The 20537-nt window shown below is 38.9% G+C and overlaps 1 long non-coding RNA gene across 1 annotated transcript in view; it reads right to left on the bottom strand.

Annotated features, from left to right (window-relative positions):
• LOC148128772 (uncharacterized) overlaps positions 1–16215 on the bottom strand; it is a 108463-nt gene extending 92248 nt beyond the window's left edge. The window contains exon 1 of the long non-coding RNA XR_015746143.1: positions 16156–16215. This is a non-coding gene — a long non-coding RNA (uncharacterized LOC148128772). The remainder of the gene's footprint in view (positions 1–16155) is intronic.
• Positions 16216–20537: the final 4322 nt, after the last annotated feature.

The raw sequence follows: 20537 nt of genomic DNA, 5'->3' as shown, positions 1-20537 counted from the left end.
TTTTGTGGAAGCCGTTGGCTGTCAGTACTTTAGTCAGGGTGCATAGTTCAGTCTTAATGTGTGTCTTGTCTGCCAGGCGTTTGGTTCTGGTAATTAGTGTTTTAGCCACGGAGTTTATCTGTGCTGGGTGGTGGTGGGATTGGGCGTTGAGGTAGCGGTTGGTGTGGGTTTTCTTCTGGTATATGGTGTGTCCTAGTGTGCCATCTGTTTTTTTGTAGATTAGTACATCTAGGAATGGTAGTTGTTTGTTTGTTTCTGTTTCCATGGTGAACTTGATTTTGGGGTGTGCGCTGTTTAGGTGTGTTAGGAAATTGTTTAGGTTTTCTTGTCCATGGGGCCAAATCACGAATGTGTCATCGATGTATCTTAACCATAGTTTGGGTTTGAGGGTGGCATTGGCCAGGGCTCTGGATTCGAATTCTTCCATGAACAGGTTTGCAATGACAGGTGACAGTGGTGATCCCATGGGAGCTCCTTCTATTTGTTTGTATCTTTGTCCTTTGTATATGAAATATGTGTTGGTTAAGCAGTGTTCTGTTAGTTCCATGAGGTGTTTAGCTGGTTGGTATTTATTTTTGATGATTTCAAGGGTCTCTTTTATCGACTTGAGTGAATAGTGAAACCACGTCAAAACTTACAAGCAGATCTTCTTGCTCCACGTGTAGATCTTTGATCATTTCCAAGAAGTGGTATGAGTTTTTTACATGAGAAGCTGCTGTTTCAGCATGGGGCTGTAGCTCTTTGCTAGGTGTTTAGCTAGGTTTTGTAGTGGTGCTCCTCTGGAGCTGACTATGGGTCTGAGAGGTATGCCTTCTTTGTGTATTTTTGGGAGGCCGTATAGTTTGGGGCATCTGGAAGATTTCTCTGGGTATGATCATGTGTTGGATCTCTTTGCTTATGTGGCTGGTTATAATTTTCTTCTTGGTTAATTTTTCCAGATATGTGGTTGGGTCAGTGTTTATGGGTTTGTATGTGGAGTCTTGGAGTAGGTCTGTCAATTTTGTTTCGTAGTCTTTTCTGTCCATTACTACAGTGGCATTCCCTTTGTCTGCTGGGAGGATGATTATGCTGCTATCTCTTTTCAGGGTTTGTAGTGCTTTGATTTCATTTTTCTGTAAGTTGCTTTTTGGTGGTTTGCTTGTGCATAAGATGTTGGTAACTTGGTGTCTTATTTTATCAGCTTCATCTGTATTTAATTTAGTTAGGCTGGATTCTACTGCACATATGATGGATTCTGTGGGGATTTTTTGGGGTGCTATAGCATAATTGAATCCTTTGGTTAGGACATCTGTTTCTGTTTTGGTGAGTTCTCTGTTGGAAACGTTGTGCACTAATTGTTTCAGGTGTTGTTGTGAGTTGTTGGGGTTTTCTTGTCATGTTCTAATTTCTTTAATTTTTTCAATAATTTTTCCTGTTTGTAAATACCTTCAGAATCAGCTCTCCAAGTTGTAAGTTGTTTTATCTTGTCCCAAAGTAGAGGGTGGATTTTGCTGCTCAGTTCCAGGTGTAGTGCTAGCAAATCTTTGTTTAACTGATCTAATCGGAATCTCTTACTGTGGAGCTCGTTTCGTAGTAAAGCCATTTCAGTTCTTTTCAGGATACGTTTAGTGGCTGCTGTGCTTTGATGAAATGTTAATTTGAAGCAGGTTGGTGTAGTGTTGTTGTCTCTGCAGCTGCGTAGGAATTGGAGGTCACATAGTATTCCTGCTCTTTTAATTTCCAGTTTCTCGTAGGTTTTGATCTGGCTGTTTATTTCCTCCCCGTAGAGGTTTGATATTTGTTTTCTTAAGTTTTCGCGGGTACTTACATGTATGGTGTTCGGCTTGGTTCGGGTATTTTCCCACGTCATTGTAGTTCTTTTAAAGTTGTAGCAACGTTTCAGCAGAATCTCATCTGCCATCATCAGGCTTCTGTATTGTGTCCGTCTGTGAGTCAGACTTTTACAGTAGTTTCAGATTTGAATTTGGGGCAGCCTATTGCTGTGCCAGAATGGTTTTTTCTTCATCCTGATTGGTTGGGAGTCTTGGTCTGTGTTTATTGGTCTCGGAGTTTGCTGTGTTCTGCTTGATTGGTGTCTCTAATATCTTCTGTCTGTTTTTTGGCTCTTTTTGTATCTTGATTGGCTGGCAGCATTGTGTTGCTTTAATGGAGGCCTTTAGTGCAGCTTGGCTTCGGGTAAATGGACGGCTATCATTAGTTAGGAAGCTGGGTTTCATCTGGGTGCCTGGTTGGGGTGTGTTTGAGCTGGAGGTATCAGGGGGATCTGTTTGTGCCCAGGTGTTTGCCTGGCTTGTGGTGTGGAGATTTTTTTGTTTGTGAGTGCAGGCTTCCAAATGATTGACAGCCTGGTGGAATCATCTCTTCTGTTCATGCTTTCTGGTCTTTTTTCAATCTCTATGGCTTCTCTGATGATTCTGTGATTAGGGTTTTCTATAGTGGCCAGGGTTTTGGTGCCATTGAAGTTGATGCTATGACCTGTGGCTTCCATGTGTTGGACTAGTGAGGAAGTGTGTTCCAGATTTTTGACTGCATTTTTGTGTTCATCCAGGCGGGTGCTTATTCTTCTATTGGTCTGTCCAATGTATGTGGCCGGGCATGATGCACAGGGGACTTCGTATATGCCTTGGTTTTCCAGGTCAATTTTATCTTTGGGGTTGCTAAGGATGGCTGCTATTTTTCTGTCTGTTTTGAAGGCAGTCCTGATGTGATGTCTGTGTAGTACCTTACTAATTTTGTCTGTAGTACCTCTTATGTAGGGCAGGACAGCTGTTCCACAGGTCTGTTCATCTTCTGGGTCTCTATTATGTTTCAGTGTGTTTTTGTGGATCAAGCTGGTGATTTTGCTTTTGTGGAAGCCGTTGGCTGTCAGTACTTTAGTCAGGGTGCATAGTTCAGTCTTAATGTGTGTCTTGTCTGCCAGGCGTTTGGTTCTGGTAATTAGTGTTTTAGCCACGGAGTTTATCTGTGCTGGGTGGTGGTGGGATTGGGCGTTGAGGTAGCGGTTGGTGTGGGTTTTCTTCTGGTATATGGTGTGTCCTAGTGTGCCATCTGTTTTTTTGTAGATTAGTACATCTAGGAATGGTAGTTGTTTGTTTGTTTCTGTTTCCATGGTGAACTTGATTTTGGGGTGTGCGCTGTTTAGGTGTGTTAGGAAATTGTTTAGGTTTTCTTGTCCATGGGGCCAAATCACGAATGTGTCATCGATGTATCTTAACCATAGTTTGGGTTTGAGGGTGGCATTGGCCAGGGCTCTGGATTCGAATTCTTCCATGAACAGGTTTGCAATGACAGGTGACAGTGGTGATCCCATGGGAGCTCCTTCTATTTGTTTGTATCTTTGTCCTTTGTATATGAAATATGTGTTGGTTAAGCAGTGTTCTGTTAGTTCCATGAGGTGTTTAGCTGGTTGGTATTTATTTTTGATGATTTCAAGGGTCTCTTTTATCGGGACTTGAGTGAATAGTGAAACCACGTCAAAACTTACAAGCAGATCTTCTTGCTCCACGTGTAGATCTTTGATCATTTCCAAGAAGTGGTATGAGTTTTTTACATGAGAAGCTGCTGTTTCAGCATGGGGCTGTAGCTCTTTTGCTAGGTGTTTAGCTAGGTTTTGTAGTGGTGCTCCTCTGGAGCTGACTATGGGTCTGAGAGGTATGCCTTCTTTGTGTATTTTTGGGAGGCCGATAGTTTGGGGCATCTGGAAGATTTCTCTCTGGGTATGATCATGTGTTGGATCTCTTTGCTTATGTGGCTGGTTATAATTTTCTTCTTGGTTAATTTTTCCAGATATGTGGTTGGGTCAGTGTTTATGGGTTTGTATGTGGAGTCTTGGAGTAGGTCTGTCAATTTTGTTTCGTAGTCTTTTCTGTCCATTACTACAGTGGCATTCCCTTTGTCTGCTGGGAGGATGATTATGCTGCTATCTCTTTTCAGGGTTTGTAGTGCTTTGATTTCATTTTTCTGTAAGTTGCTTTTTGGTGGTTTGCTTGTGCATAAGATGTTGGTAACTTGGTGTCTTATTTTATCAGCTTCATCTGTATTTAATTTAGTTAGGCTGGATTCTACTGCACATATGATGGATTCTGTGGGGATTTTTTGGGGTGCTATAGCATAATTGAACTTTGGTTAGGACATCTGTTTCTGTTTTGGTGAGTTCTCTGTTGGAAACGTTGTGCACTAATTGTTTCAGGTGTTGTTGTGAGTTGTTGGGGGTTTTCTTGTCATGTTCTAATTTCTTTAATTTTTTCAATAATTTTTCCTGTTTGTAAATACCTTCAGAATCAGCTCTCCAAGTTGTAAGTTGTTTTATCTTGTCCCAAAGTAGAGGGTGGATTTTGCTGCTCAGTTCCAGGTGTAGTGCTAGCAAATCTTTGTTTAACTGATCTAATCGGAATCTCTTACTGTGGAGCTCGTTTCGTAGTAAAGCCATTTCAGTTCTTTTCAGGATACGTTTAGTGGCTGCTGTGCTTTGATGAAATGTTAATTTGAAGCAGGTTGGTGTAGTGTTGTTGTCTCCTGCAGCTGCGTAGGAATTGGAGGTCACATAGTATTCCTGCTCTTTTAATTTCCAGTTTCTCGTAGGTTTTGATCTGGCTGTTTATTTCCTCCCGTAGAGGTTTGATATTTGTTTTCTTAAGTTTTCGCGGTACTTACATGTATGGTGTTCGGCTTGGTTCGGGTATTTTCCCACGTCATTGTAGTTCTTTTAAAGTTGTAGCAACGTTTCAGCAGAATCTCATCTGCCATCATCAGGCTTCTGTATTGTGTCCGTCTGTGAGTCAGACTTTTACAGTAGTTTCAGATTTGAATTTGGGGCAGCCTATTGCTGTGCCAGAATGGTTTTTTCTTCATCCTGATTGGTTGGGAGTCTTGGTCTGTGTTTATTGGTCTCGGAGTTTGCTGTGTTCTGCTTGATTGGTGTCTCTAATATCTTCTGTCTGTTTTTTGGCTCTTTTTGTATCTTGATTGGCTGGCAGCATTGTGTTGCTTTAATGGAGGCCTTTAGTGCAGCTTGGCTTCGGGTAAATGGACGGCTATCATTAGTTAGGAAGCTGGGTTTCATCTGGGTGCCTGGTTGGGGTGTGTTTGAGCTGGAGGTATCAGGGGGATCTGTTTGTGCCCAGGTGTTTGCCTGGCTTGTGGTGTGGAGATTTTTTTGTTTGTGAGTGCAGGCTTCCAAATGATTGACAGCCTGGTGGAATCATCTCTTCTGTTCATGCTTTCTGGTCTTTTTTCAATCTCTATGGCTTCTCTGATGATTCTGTGATTAGGGTTTTCTATAGTGGCCAGGGTTTTGGTGCCATTGAAGTTGATGCTATGACCTGTGGCTTCCATGTGTTGGACTAGTGAGGAAGTGTGTTCCAGATTTTTGACTGCATTTTTGTGTTCATCCAGGCGGGTGCTTATTCTTCTATTGGTCTGTCCAATGTATGTGGCCGGGCATGATGCACAGGGGACTTCGTATATGCCTTGGTTTTCCAGGTCAATTTTATCTTTGGGGTTGCTAAGGATGGCTGCTATTTTTCTGTCTGTTTTGAAGGCAGTCCTGATGTGATGTCTGTGTAGTACCTTACTAATTTTGTCTGTAGTACCTCTTATGTAGGGCAGGACAGCTGTTCCACAGGTCTGTTCATCTTCTGGGTCTCTATTATGTTTCAGTGTGTTTTTGTGGATCAAGCTGGTGATTTTGCTTTTGTGGAAGCCGTTGGCTGTCAGTACTTTAGTCAGGGTGCATAGTTCAGTCTTAATGTGTGTCTTGTCTGCCAGGCGTTGGTTCTGGTAATTAGTGTTTTAGCCACGGAGTTTATCTGTGCTGGGTGGTGGTGGGATTGGGCGTTGAGGTAGCGGTTGGTGTGGGTTTTCTTCTGGTATATGGTGTGTCCTAGTGTGCCATCTGTTTTTTTGTAGATTAGTACATCTAGGAATGGTAGTTGTTTGTTTGTTTCTGTTTCCATGGTGAACTTGATTTTGGGGTGTGCGCTGTTTAGGTGTGTTAGGAAATTGTTTAGGTTTTCTTGTCCATGGGGCCAAATCACGAATGTGTCATCGATGTATCTTAACCATAGTTTGGGTTTGAGGGTGGCATTGGCCAGGGCTCTGGATTCGAATTCTTCCATGAACAGGTTTGCAATGACAGGTGACAGTGGTGATCCCATGGGAGCTCCTTCTATTTGTTTGTATCTTTGTCCTTTGTATATGAAATATGTGTTGGTTAAGCAGTGTTCTGTTAGTTCCATGAGGTGTTTAGCTGGTTGGTATTTATTTTTGATGATTTCAAGGGTCTCTTTATCGGGACTTGAGTGAATAGTGAAACCACGTCAAAACTTACAAGCAGATCTTCTTGCTCCACGTGTAGATCTTTGATCATTTCCAAGAAGTGGTATGAGTTTTTACATGAGAAGCTGCTGTTTCAGCATGGGGCTGTAGCTCTTTTGCTAGGTGTTTAGCTAGGTTTTGTAGTGGTGCTCCTCTGGAGCTGACTATGGGTCTGAGAGGTATGCCTTCTTTGTGTATTTTTGGGAGGCCGTATAGTTTGGGGCATCTGGAAGATTTCTCTCTGGGTATGATCATGTGTTGGATCTCTTTGCTTATGTGGCTGGTTATAATTTTCTTCTTGGTTAATTTTTCCAGATATGTGGTTGGGTCAGTGTTTATGGGTTTGTATGTGGAGTCTTGGAGTAGGTCTGTCAATTTTGTTTCGTAGTCTTTTCTGTCCATTACTACAGTGGCATTCCCTTTGTCTGCTGGGAGGATGATTATGCTGCTATCTCTTTTCAGGGTTTGTAGTGCTTTGATTTCATTTTTCTGTAAGTTGCTTTTTGGTGGTTTGCTTGTGCATAAGATGTTGGTAACTTGGTGTCTTATTTTATCAGCTTCATCTGTATTTAATTTAGTTAGGCTGGATTCTACTGCACATATGATGGATTCTGTGGGGATTTTTTGGGTGCTATAGCATAATTGAATCCTTTGGTTAGGACATCTGTTTCTGTTTTGGTGAGTTCTCTGTTGGAAACGTTGTGCACTAATTGTTTCAGGTGTTGTTGTGAGTTGTTGGGGTTTTCTTGTCATGTTCTAATTTCTTTAATTTTTTCAATAATTTTTCCTGTTTGTAAATACCTTCAGAATCAGCTCTCCAAGTTGTAAGTTGTTTTATCTTGTCCCAAAGTAGAGGGTGGATTTTGCTGCTCAGTTCCAGGTGTAGTGCTAGCAAATCTTTGTTTAACTGATCTAATCGGAATCTCTTACTGTGGAGCTCGTTCCGTAGTAAAGCCATTTCAGTTCTTTTCAGGATACGTTTAGTGGCTGCTGTGCTTTGATGAAATGTTAATTTGAAGCAGGTTGGTGTAGTATTGTTGTCTCTGCAGCTGCGTAGGAATTGGAGGTCACATAGTATTCCTGCTCTTTAATTTCCAGTTTCTCGTAGGTTTTGATCTGGCTGTTTATTTCCTCCCGTAGAGGTTTGATATTTGTTTTCTTAAGTTTTCGCGGGTACTTACATGTATGGTGTTCGGCTTGGTTCGGTATTTTCCCACGTCATTGTAGTTCTTTAAAGTTGTAGCAACGTTTCAGCAGAATCTCATCTGCCATCATCAGGCTTCTGTATTGTGTCCGTCTGTGAGTCAGACTTTTACAGTAGTTTCAGATTTGAATTTGGGGCAGCCTATTGCTGTGCCAGAATGGTTTTTCTTCATCCTGATTGGTTGGGAGTCTTGGTCTGTGTTTATTGGTCTCGGAGTTTGCTGTGTTCTGCTTGATTGGTGTCTCTAATATCTTCTGTCTGTTTTTTGGCTCTTTTGTATCTTGATTGGCTGGCAGCATTGTGTTGCTTTAATGGAGGCCTTTAGTGCAGCTTGGCTTCGGTAAATGGACGGCTATCATTAGTTAGGAAGCTGGGTTTCATCTGGGTGCCTGGTTGGGGTGTGTTTGAGCTGGAGGTATCAGGGGGATCTGTTTGTGCCCAGGTGTTTGCCTGGCTTGTGGTGTGGAGATTTTTTTGTTTGTGAGTGCAGGCTTCCAAATGATTGACAGCCTGGTGGAATCATCTCTTCTGTTCATGCTTTCTGGTCTTTTTCAATCTCTATGGCTTCTCTGATGATTCTGTGATTAGGGTTTTCTATAGTGGCCAGGGTTTTGGTGCCATTGAAGTTGATGCTATGACCTGTGGCTTCCATGTGTTGGACTAGTGAGGAAGTGTGTTCCAGATTTTTGACTGCATTTTTGTGTTCATCCAGGCGGGTGCTTATTCTTCTATTGGTCTGTCCAATGTATGTGGCCGGGCATGATGCACAGGGGACTTCGTATATGCCTTGGTTTTCCAGGTCAATTTTATCTTTGGGGTTGCTAAGGATGGCTGCTATTTTTCTGTCTGTTTTGAAGGCAGTCCTGATGTGATGTCTGTGTAGTACCTTACTAATTTTGTCTGTAGTACCTCTTATGTAGGGCAGGACAGCTGTTCCACAGGTCTGTTCATCTTCTGGGTCTCTATTATGTTTCAGTGTGTTTTTGTGGATCAAGCTGGTGATTTTGCTTTTGTGGAAGCCGTTGGCTGTCAGTACTTTAGTCAGGGTGCATAGTTCAGTCTTAATGTGTGTCTTGTCTGCCAGGCGTTTGGTTCTGGTAATTAGTGTTTTAGCCACGGAGTTTATCTGTGCTGGGTGGTGGTGGGATTGGGCGTTGAGGTAGCGGTTGGTGTGGGTTTTCTTCTGGTATATGGTGTGTCCTAGTGTGCCATCTGTTTTTTTGTAGATTAGTACATCTAGGAATGGTAGTTGTTTGTTTGTTTCTGTTTCCATGGTGAACTTGATTTTGGGGTGTGCGCTGTTTAGGTGTGTTAGGAAATTGTTTAGGTTTTCTTGTCCATGGGGCCAAATCACGAATGTGTCATCGATGTATCTTAACCATAGTTTGGGTTTGAGGGTGGCATTGGCCAGGGCTCTGGATTCGAATTCTTCCATGAACAGGTTTGCAATGACAGGTGACAGTGGTGATCCCATGGGAGCTCCTTCTATTTGTTTGTATCTTTGTCCTTTGTATATGAAATATGTGTTGGTTAAGCAGTGTTCTGTTAGTTCCATGAGGTGTTTAGCTGGTTGGTATTTATTTTTGATGATTTCAAGGGTCTCTTTTATCGGGACTTGAGTGAATAGTGAAACCACGTCAAAACTTACAAGCAGATCTTCTTGCTCCACGTGTAGATCTTTGATCATTTCCAAGAAGTGGTATGAGTTTTTTTACATGAGAAGCTGCTGTTTCAGCATGGGGCTGTAGCTCTTTTGCTAGGTGTTTAGCTAGGTTTTGTAGTGGTGCTCCTCTGGAGCTGACTATGGGTCTGAGAGGTATGCCTTCTTTGTGTATTTTTGGGAGGCCGTATAGTTTGGGGCATCTGGAAGATTTCTCTCTGGGTATGATCATGTGTTGGATCTCTTTGCTTATGTGGCTGGTTATAATTTTCTTCTTGGTTAATTTTTCCAGATATGTGGTTGGGTCAGTGTTTATGGGTTTGTATGTGGAGTCTTGGAGTAGGTCTGTCAATTTTGTTTCGTAGTCTTTTCTGTCCATTACTACAGTGGCATTCCCTTTGTCTGCTGGGAGGATGATTATGCTGCTATCTCTTTTCAGGGTTTGTAGTGCTTTGATTTCATTTTTCTGTAAGTTGCTTTTTGGTGGTTTGCTTGTGCATAAGATGTTGGTAACTTGGTGTCTTATTTTATCAGCTTCATCTGTATTTAATTTAGTTAGGCTGGATTCTACTGCACATATGATGGATTCTGTGGGGATTTTTGGGGTGCTATAGCATAATTGAACTTTGGTTAGGACATCTGTTTCTGTTTTGGTGAGTTCTCTGTTGGAAACGTTGTGCACTAATTGTTTCAGGTGTTGTTGTGAGTTGTTGGGGTTTTCTTGTCATGTTCTAATTTCTTTAATTTTTTCAATAATTTTTCCTGTTTGTAAATACCTTCAGAATCAGCTCTCCAAGTTGTAAGTTGTTTTATCTTGTCCCAAAGTAGAGGGTGGATTTTGCTGCTCAGTTCCAGGTGTAGTGCTAGCAAATCTTTGTTTAACTGATCTAATCGGAATCTCTTACTGTGGAGCTCGTTTCGTAGTAAAGCCATTTCAGTTCTTTTCAGGATACGTTTAGTGGCTGCTGTGCTTTGATGAAATGTTAATTTGAAGCAGGTTGGTGTAGTGTTGTTGTCTCTGCAGCTGCGTAGGAATTGGAGGTCACATAGTATTCCTGCTCTTTTAATTTCCAGCCTGGTGGAGTCATCTCTTCTATTCATACTATTAGGTCTTTTGTCAATTTCTATGGCTTCTCTGATGATTCTGTGGCTGGTGTTTTCTATAGTGGCTAGGGTTTTGGTGTCATTGAATTTGATGCTATGACCTGTGGCTTTCATATGTTGGATTAGTGAGGAAATGTGTTCCAGCTTTTTTATTGCATTCTTGTGTTCTTCAAGGTGGGTACTTATCCTTCTGTTGGTTTGTCCTATGAATGTCACAGGGCATGATGCTCAGGGTACTTCATATATGCCTTGGTTTTCTAGGTCAATTTTATCTTTGGGGTTTCTTAGGATGGCTGCTATTTTTTTGTCCATTTTGAAGGCAGTCTTGATGTGATGCCTGCATAGTATCTTGCTGATATTGTCTGTTGTTCCTCTTATGTAGGGCAGGACAGCTGTTCCATAGGTTTGTTCATCTTCTGGGTCTCTATTGTGTTTCAGTGTGTTTTTGTGGATCAGGTCCATGATTTTGTTTTTGTGGAAGCCATTAGCTATCAGTATTTTGGTGAGGGTGCATAGTTCAGTCTTTATGTGTCTTGTCTGCCAGGCGTTTGGTTCTAGCAATTAGTGTTTTGGCCACGGAGTTTATCTGTGCTGGGTGGTGGTGGGATTGGGCGTTGAGGTAGTGGTTGGTGTGTGTTTTCTTCTGGTATATGGTGTGTCCTAGTGTGCCATCTGTTTTTTTGTAGATTAGTACATCTAGGAATGGTAGTTGTTTGTTTGTTTCCGTTTCCATGGTGAATTTGATTTTGGGGTGTGTGCTGTTTAGGTGTGTTAGGAAATTGTTTAGGATTTCTTTTCCATGGGGCCAAATCACAAATGTGTCATCAATGTATCTTAGCCATAGTTTGGGTTTGTGGGTGGCATTTGCCAGGGCTCTGGATTTGAATTCTTCCATGAACAGATTTGCAATAATTGGTGACAGTGGTGATCCCATGGGGGCTCCTTCGATCTGCTTGTATCTTTGTCCTTTGTATATGAAATATGTGTTGGTTAAGCAGTGTTCTGTTAGTTCCATGAGGTGCTTAGGTGGTTGGTATTTGTTTTTGATGATTTCTAGCTTTTTTTTTACTGGGACTTGGGTGAATAGTGAAACCACATCGAAACTTACTAGCAGATCTCTTTGTTCCACGTGTAGATTTTTGATCATTTCTAAGAAGTGGTATGAGTTTTGTACATGTAAAGCTGCTGCTTCAGCATGGGGCTGTAGCTGTTTTGCTATGTATTTGGCCAGGTTTTGTAGTGGTGCTCCTATGGAGCTGACTATGGGTCTTAGAGGTATGCCTTTGTGTATTTTGGGGAGGCCATATAATTTGGGGTATCTGGAAGATTTTTCTCTTGGGATGATCTTCTGTTGGATCTCTTTGCTAATGTTGCTGGTTATGATTTTCTTCTTGGTTATTTTTTCTAGATATTTGGTTCGGTCAGTATTTATGGGTTTGTATGTGGAGTCTTGTAGGTCTGCTAATTTTGTTTTGTAGTCTTTTTTGTTCATTACTACTGTGGCATTACTGTGGAGGACTAAAACAGGAGAATAGAAATGAATTAAAAATATGATTATTAATGATTATAAGTAAAGTGAAGATAAAATGAGACATATTAAGAAGTTATTTTAGCGATTTATTGGAGGGGATACTTTAAAATATATACATTTTAAAATATACAGTTGATTATTTAATGGATATTAGAAGTGTATAATGAGAATATTTTATTAGGATTAAAGTAGGGGAATGAAAAATACCATGTGGATCCTAAATATATTGGCTTTATTCTATTTTTACTCTTTTTAAATTGTTTATTATATATCGTCTTAGAGAAAATTAAGAATAATGATGTGTAATGTAAAATAAAATAGGTGGTAAGATGAAAATGGAAATAATAGGGGATAAAGAATTGAAAACCTATGTGTGGATGAAATGATATTGATATTGAATCAATGAACTGAAATATGAAATGCTAATTTATTTAAAGCTGCGTGAAATGGATAATAATATGAGATGATATTATATAAGATTAATGGAAATGAAAGTAGGATTATGTACAAGTGTTATAATCTGGAAACATGTTGCTCACATGAAGATATGTGTAAAAATTAAAAAATTAAAAACTTTTTACAAAAAAAAGGAACCTATATAATTTGAAAAGTTAACTAGTTCCAAGCTTATCCCCTGAATTCCCTGAACGATGTGAACGATATCCCCTGAACGATTGTGAACATGTAGGAATTGGAATGCATGCACTTGGGTTCTACTTACAATGTTTAAGTTAAAGTCAGCCCAGTGTGATGCCAAATTGATATCTAATCTAAGATGATAAGGTTGTGGCATTTAGTTTTTCAAAGGTCAATTGTTCCTTGAAGATATATATCTGGAGACAGTTTATGTAAGTCAAAACCTGGTAGAATGAATGTGTTAATAAAGAAACCTATCTGCTTAAGAAGACTCCACTGGGAAAAGTAATTCATGAAAAAAGTAACATTTTTTTAAACCTGGCAATGACCCTTTAGTAATAACCAAGCATATAACTGACAATTATATTGCCAGAAATTATATCTATGACGATGATAGTGGCCTCATTCACAGTTAATTAAACCAGAGAATTCCTGTTACTGAGCAATATAAAAGTAAACAGAGAATGTATGTCATTAGTGTTCTACCCCCTTTTATTATTTATTACTGCAATTTATCTGCCACTCAGTCTCAATCAAAGCTTCCAAAAGGCTTACATATAGTAGAAAATAAAAAATATATAAAAACAATAGCTATAATAATTACAATCAAAAAAATCTACCTATAATAATCATAAAACCTTCCTATTTGTCATCACCAAACAACCATGATTTCCTCATGATTGGTGAATCTAAGGAGTAGATCAACCATACCATCAATTCCCACAACTTTTTGGAGATGGCTTTTCTTCTTCCAGATCAAGAGATCAGCTTTTCTTCAAATAGTCCAAATTCTGCTTTAACCAACTAGGACAGGGGTGTCGAACTCGCGGCCTGTGGGTTGGGTGCATCATGCGTTGGCCATGCCCACGCCCAGTTTAGCGAAGGGATGCTAAATGTGACAATGTGAGTTTGACACCCCTGAAGTAGGATAGCTTCAAATCATCAGCTGGATTGTCTCTTAATTTTGAGTTTGTAGAGTCAAAAATGTAAAGTCTGTAATGAAAGCATATACTCAATCAAAAAGGTAATTGAAATTTTCAATTTCATACAGATCCTTATTTATAAGGGTGGGAGGGAAGGATGAAAATAAATATTTCTTATTGGTGTCATATTGCTGAGCTCATCCAGATGCTAAAAAGATACACACCAGACTTGTAATGAAAGAACATTCTGAACAATATTATGGGAAACCACCTTACATGAATATGATTAATGCTCCTGAATCAAGATTATTTTGATACTCTTATGTCCTAGGATGATTAACTTATAGGCATACTTTTAGTTGCTCAAAAAGCTCCTTAGCAAATAGATTTTTATTTTATTTTATTTTATATCTGGATTCATGAACCATAACAGGAGCAGGCAATTATTAGTGTACTTTCAGTGTTTCCTGTCAGAAAATCTATTAGACAAAGAAAAGTTAGTGCCATGGGAGAAGAACTATTCTGTAGGAAATTAAATTTCTGAAAAGCACTTCAGTATCATTACACTTGTCAACCCCAGCTCATCACCATGCCTGTATAGTGCTCTGCCTTCACCCTTCTGAGCTAAGGGAATTATGGATGGGTGTGGTGAGAAGTGCTTACATCACATGGTGTACACTGATATATTCCATTCATTTCTGGAATATTGTAGGGCCATAAATGGTGATACAATGCTGCTGAATATTGGAAAATTAGAAGAAGAACACAATAGTGCTCCTATTGTCTTATACTGCCAGGCTTCCTTTAACAATAGCAATAGCACTTAGACTTATATACTGCTTTATAGTGCTTTACGGTCCTCTCTACGTGGTTTTACAGAGACACCCTATTTCCCCCAACAATCTGGGTCCTCATTTTACCCACTTCGGAAGGATGGAAGGCAGCGTCAACCTTGAGCCTGGTGGGTTTTGAACTGCCAAATTTCAGGCAGCTGATAGTCAGCAGAAGTGGCCTGCAATACAACACTCTAACCACTGCGCCACTGAGATTCTTTATATCTTTAACAGATATAATCATGTCTGTCCAAAGAATTAACCATATAACTTAATTTTTATATAATTTTTGACCTCGTAAAGTGGTTTATAGTCATCATTTTTATGCAGTGTGATATCTCTTCTGTACATATTTATCCTGATAAGTTCTTTCCAAGACAGTGAAATTACTATAACATCTCCACAGCTTGCAGAATTTGAGTTTATTTAGCAGGAACACATCCAAAAATACTGCAACCATGCAAAGCTGTCAAGTAAGAAATAGGAAATAGGAATGAGAAAAACTGAAAAATATTCAGGTATAAGTATTTCTAATGTTGAAATTGTGCTGGTCTTTTTCCCTGAGATTCATGGTAAGCCAGTTCTGGGATTCTGGAGGTATTTTCTCAAAGTCAGGTGGATGTAGATTTAAGGTGTCTTGCATTGTGAAAAGCTACTAAAGCAAGAGGATTTCCACAATATGGAGATTTTAAATGAGTTTTATTATTCTGGTTTCCTATGAAAAACTACAAGTGTTGGCCATTCTATCACAGAAATCAACAATCTTCAAGAATATCCAATATACCCACATTACCCAATCTTGCAACCACATACAGATATTTTCTACTTACAAACAGGTTACACTCTAAGATGCTGTTTGTAAGTCCATTTTAATTGTAAATCCAAACAAGCACAAGTTTTTTTGCTTAACAAAAAAGCTTTTTTTGCCGACATTCATAGTCAATACAGAACATATAACACCCAGTCATTACAAGAAAACAGTGTACTGTATGCATGAAAATCAGCAAGCAATATACAAGTGGAAAGTGGGAGAAGGCAAGAAAGAGTGTGTTTATGGTATGCTTTCTCTTTATTTCAGGGCCTTTTAGATTGGCATTTTATACATGTTTGTTCAGACAGTTTGAAACTCAAAAATTCATAAGTAAAATCTATACTTTGGCCATTAACTAGTTATACATAAAAGAATATTCAGGTGAACAGCTAGTGAGGTCAAAAGTAAGCCAATAAACACATTCCATTTATACTAGTTTGATTATATTGAAATCAATGCATTTTCTTTCAATAGTTGAACTTTTGCATTTTTGTAATGCTTATCATATTTGGCCAATGCTATGGCTGTCATTTCTCATAAATGTTCCCCAAAATAAAGACATATGAGAACATATGCTACTTTAGAATCCAATGCTCTCTTTCAGCATTTTAACTTCAGTGTTGGATTTTCCAGATTTGATATGCTAACAACAGTTATCCTGCCTCCAAAAGCAGTGGTGGTATTCTACCTGTTATGAACTAACAAAAAACCATTTATTAAAACTTATTAACATTATGTTAAGCAGGCTTGAAATCCTGCACTTTGGATTGGCCCTTGGATAGCGAACTGGGATTGGTCCTCATGGAGCAACCTGATTGGCTATTAGTTTAACATCTCTCATTGGGCAAAAAGTTAAGCATTTGGACACAGGTCATTGGTTAACAGGTCAGTAGCTAGCTCTATAAAAGGGCTACTGCTGACCAAGGTTTTGCTCTCTGTTTCTGATCCTTAATAAAGAGTTGAAGTTCACTAAGTCACTGACTCGTCTCAATTACTTGCACCCATGCCCAGAATTTAACACTACCGGTTCAGCTCAGTTCTGCCGAGCCAGTAGCAGCGATGAGCAGCGGAGACCGAACTAGTTTTCTCCACCACTCTGCTGTTGGGCCTACCCACCCACCTGGGCTCCCATACTCACTTTTATCCTCTGAATTTGAAGCACAGCTGCTTTGCGCGGCACAGCAGAGTGCTAAGCGGCAGCTGCTGAAGCAACCGGGAGACTGCAGACTTGCAGGAGGTGAGCTAGAATGCCTCTGTGCCTGCGCAAAGTTCACATTTGGTGTGCACAGGCATGCAAAGTGTGTGCATGCATGCAAAGCACACCCACCAAGCCACACCCACCGAACCAATGGTAAAAATATTTGAATCCCACCACTGCCCCAAAGCTCTTGATTATTGGCAACTGTGGCAAAATCATGACTCACAGTAGTGTAATGGTTAAGTAAGATGTCAGACAACGACTACGGAGACTCAGGTTTAAGTCCACCCTCAGTCATGGAAGGTGGATTCCCTAAGCAAGTTGCTTTTCTCAGTCAAATTTATGTTGCAGGGTGAGAATCTGTTGTGGAGGAAATAAATGGAGCAGAGGACATTGGTTTGAGGTTTTGGAGGAAAGGCACTTGATAGATCTAATAAGTAAATAAAATTATAACTTGTATTTAATCCAATTGAGACCTAAAATATGAGTAGGCCAGATTTCTCTTTCTTTTCATTTTCTTTGCTCTTCCAGAAAGGAATATGGATGTCAATTTTAAAGATAATTATCTCACACAGTCAGTATGCTGAAGCAGTTTTATCAGTCTTCTACTCCAAATCTCATTCCTCACTTTTATTTCCCTGCCTAGGAAGGAAAAAAGGTGCATGGAGGAGAGAAATGGAGTAGTTAAAAATCCACCATCATTTCTCTTTTTGAAGTGCCCTTCCCAGAAGAACAGTTTTTCCTCCAAGAAAAAAAACAAACAATTCATTAATATCCAACAAGTAATTAGATCTTACAAGCCACAGCCATTTACAAAAGACTTGGAGAATGATGACGCTTGCAAGGGAAATGTAGATTCTCTTTGCAGATAGAACAGGAAAAGTTACAGATAAACAGAACAGAACAGAACAGAATAGAATAACAGAGTTGAAAGGACCTTGGAGGTTTTCTAGTCCAACCCACTGCTTAGGCAGGAAACCCTATACCACTTCAGGCAAATGGTTATCTAATTCTTCTGAAAAACTTCCAATGTTGGAGCATTTACAACTTCTGGAGGCAAATTGTTCCACTGATTAATTGTTCTAAATCAGGAAATTTCTCCTTAGTTCTAAGTTGCTTCTTTCCTTGATTAGTTTCCACCCATTGCTTCTTGTCCTGCCCTCAGGTGCTTTGGAAAATAGCTTGACTCCCTTTTCTGTTTGGCAGCTACTGAGATATTAGAACACCGCTATCATGTCACCCCCTAGTCCTTCTTTTCATAAGACTAGATATATCCAGTTCCAGCAACCATTCTTTATATGTTTTAGCCTCCAGTCCCCTAATCATCTTTGTTGCTTTTCTCTGCACTCAACATCTTTTTTACATTTTGGTGACCAAAATTGGATGCAGTATTCTAAGTATGGCTTTACCAAGGCATTATAAAGTGATATTAACAGTTCATGTGATCTTGATTCTATCCCTCTGTTAAAGCAGCCTAGAACTGTGTTGGCTTTTTTGGCTGCTGCAGCACACTGCTGGCTCATATTTAAATGATTATCCACTAGGACTCCAAGATCCATGTCACAACCACCACTATTGAGCAAGGTATCATATAACCTGTACTTGTGCCTTTTGTTTTTCTTGCCTAAGTATAGAACCTTGCTTTTTTCACCATTGAATTTCATTTAGTTAGATAGCACCTAATGTTCAAGTCTATCAAGATCCTTCTGTATCTTAAGCCTATCTTCTGGAGTGTTTATTTCTGCTAGCTTGTGTCGTCTGCAAATTTGATGAGTTCCCCATCTATCCTGTCATCCAAATCATTGATGAATAAGTTGAAGAGTACTAGGCCTCTGTGTATGCAATAGTTGATCTGTCAGTTGATAAATCTTATGGCTAAGAATGAGAAAGAACTTATCCAAATTTTGTGGTACTACCTGCCTTACAATTATTCCTGAAACTCTCACCAAGACTCTTCTGATGTTTGGGCCATTCAGCATTTAAATTCTATTACTCTTCATGATTTTACCCAACTTTATTGCTACTTTAGCACATTTCTCTAGGCCAAATTCCACTGCTATATCTGTGCTAAAAAGTTTCTCAATGACTGGTTTTGATTTCTCATTTTCCATAAAGCTTCAGATTATCCTTATAAAGCAAATGTGAGAATTTTATTTTTTGCTGTTTGATAGCCAAGATTCATTCATTTTCTGCAAAATCATTGAAAATAAGATTATAGCAATGACAAATGGTGACAATGAGTCACCTGGAAGATGTATCTCCTAATGTTGACAAGCTTATATTTTTCATTTCCAATGACCATTCTGTCTTCCATTGTTTCATTATTTGTTCCATAGAAATTCATTTTTTTATATTGATACCAGTTGTTTCCTAACATTTGATGATCCCACTATGTGGGATCTTTTGCAATTTACAATTTTATCAATCAGGAGTTTGATCATTGGTATCCTGATTTTTCTTTTATTTCCTTTCTGTTTTACTAGAAGGATGTTATTTTCTTCTAAATAAAGTAAATATTTATAAATAATGTAAATTATTATTATTTCCATTGTTTTAGAAAAAGAAAAGGAATCAAACACAAACATAATTATGATGCAAATACATACATTCTCATGGAAATATGCAAAAAAGTGATTTAAAAAGTGAAAAAATATAATAGAAAAAAGTATATCATTATAAAATCTAACAATTACAATTACAATCTATATATATAAAAGTGAAATACTACTCACACATCATTGCAAAATCTCCAGAACCATAACGTCTACAAACTTGAAATTTGACACATATGTTTCTCTTGGCTTCTGGGTGCTTACTAAGAAAGGATTTTTTCAAAATGACCATCAGAGCATTAGTATTGTGTATATTATTATTAACACACTCTGATGCTAAGGAGTTCTACTCCCCGCACCTGAAAATAAATCTATTCCAAATGCACAACACAAGCAGAGGAGAGGAATTTCAATTTTAGTTTCACAGGACCAAGCAGCTTTAGTACAGAACAGTTGAGTTAAGTCACACTCAGGCTCCTTGCTGTCTCCTTCTTGCTCACAAAGCAAATACTGTTTCAATTTTGATGTTTCAGTTTCCAAACAGCCCTCAACTCTCTCACACACTGACAGGACGCTAGGCAGATTAATAACAATGGATGCTAGTAGGCAGAAGCACAATTTTTTCCCTTATTTTCCTCTCCGATCATACTAAGCCCAATTGTATAGTTTTGTAGTGAAGCACAGGTATAGGCTAGTACCGTATATGCTTATGTATTGTAAATATTATTCAAATTCTTATATATCTTTCCAATATATAACTCTCATTCTCATTGTATTATTTCATACGAAGTCTATGTCTAGACAATCTATTTTTAAGTGGCAAATGTAATCAAGATTTTGATCTGCTGAATGAAGGGGCTCCATACATGTATCTTTCCAATGCTGCAATATAAATCTTAAGGGCACAACTTATTCAACAAAAAATAATATTTAGAATGTATTGCACTTTGCTACATTTGTATAGACAAGGACTAAGGCAGTGTTTTGCTAAAGATGTCATGAGAATTATATTTCTTTAAAACACATGTATTTTCATACTAAATTTTGGGAGAAAGTAGTGGACTATATAAATATGACCATGTGACAAAATTTTCAGAGGGTATTATTCTCTTGAATAACATAGCTATTAATGGAATTTGACAACTGCCTAAAGGATTAATTAAAAAACAGTGGATAAATTAAGTGTAGGAGATGCAATGGCCTAGTGGTTAAAATGTTGGACCTGTTGACTGCAAGGCTGACAATTCAAGACTCAAGTACTACATGGCAGGATGAGCTCCCATTCTTGCCACAGCTCCTGCCAACCTAACAGTTCAAAAGCATGCAAATGCAAGTAGATAAATAGGTACCGCTTTGTCAGGAAAGTAATAGTGTTTCATGCACCTCAGCATATAGTCATGCTGGTTACATGAACACAGAAATGTCTTCAGAGAATACTGGCTCCCTCAGCCAAAAAACAGAGGTGATGAACCATTGAACACAACTGGACAATGGAAAACTTTACCTTTACTTTTTTAAACTTAAAATTAAGTGTTGAAAAGGAATATAAAAATCATTTATTGTTATCTAAAGGACAACATAAAAGGTAGAGAAGAGGCATCTCTAATTAATACAACTGCCCAATTCTAGTTTAGCTTGCATATTTCCAAGAAGTTACTTTCCTTCAAAATTAAGATAGAGGCACTATCTTTTATAATGCTACAGCAGTTCAAACAGGATTATACCACTTTGGAAATATGATTACTAATAGATTAAATTGTGCAGACTTAA

This window comes from Notechis scutatus, chromosome Z (genome assembly GCF_049901735.1).
Source record: "Notechis scutatus isolate UNSWTSFEM ecotype Mainland chromosome Z, rNotScu1.2, whole genome shotgun sequence".
NCBI lineage: Eukaryota > Metazoa > Chordata > Lepidosauria > Squamata > Elapidae > Notechis > Notechis scutatus.
This window is presented reverse-complemented; position numbering and strand designations above follow the sequence as displayed.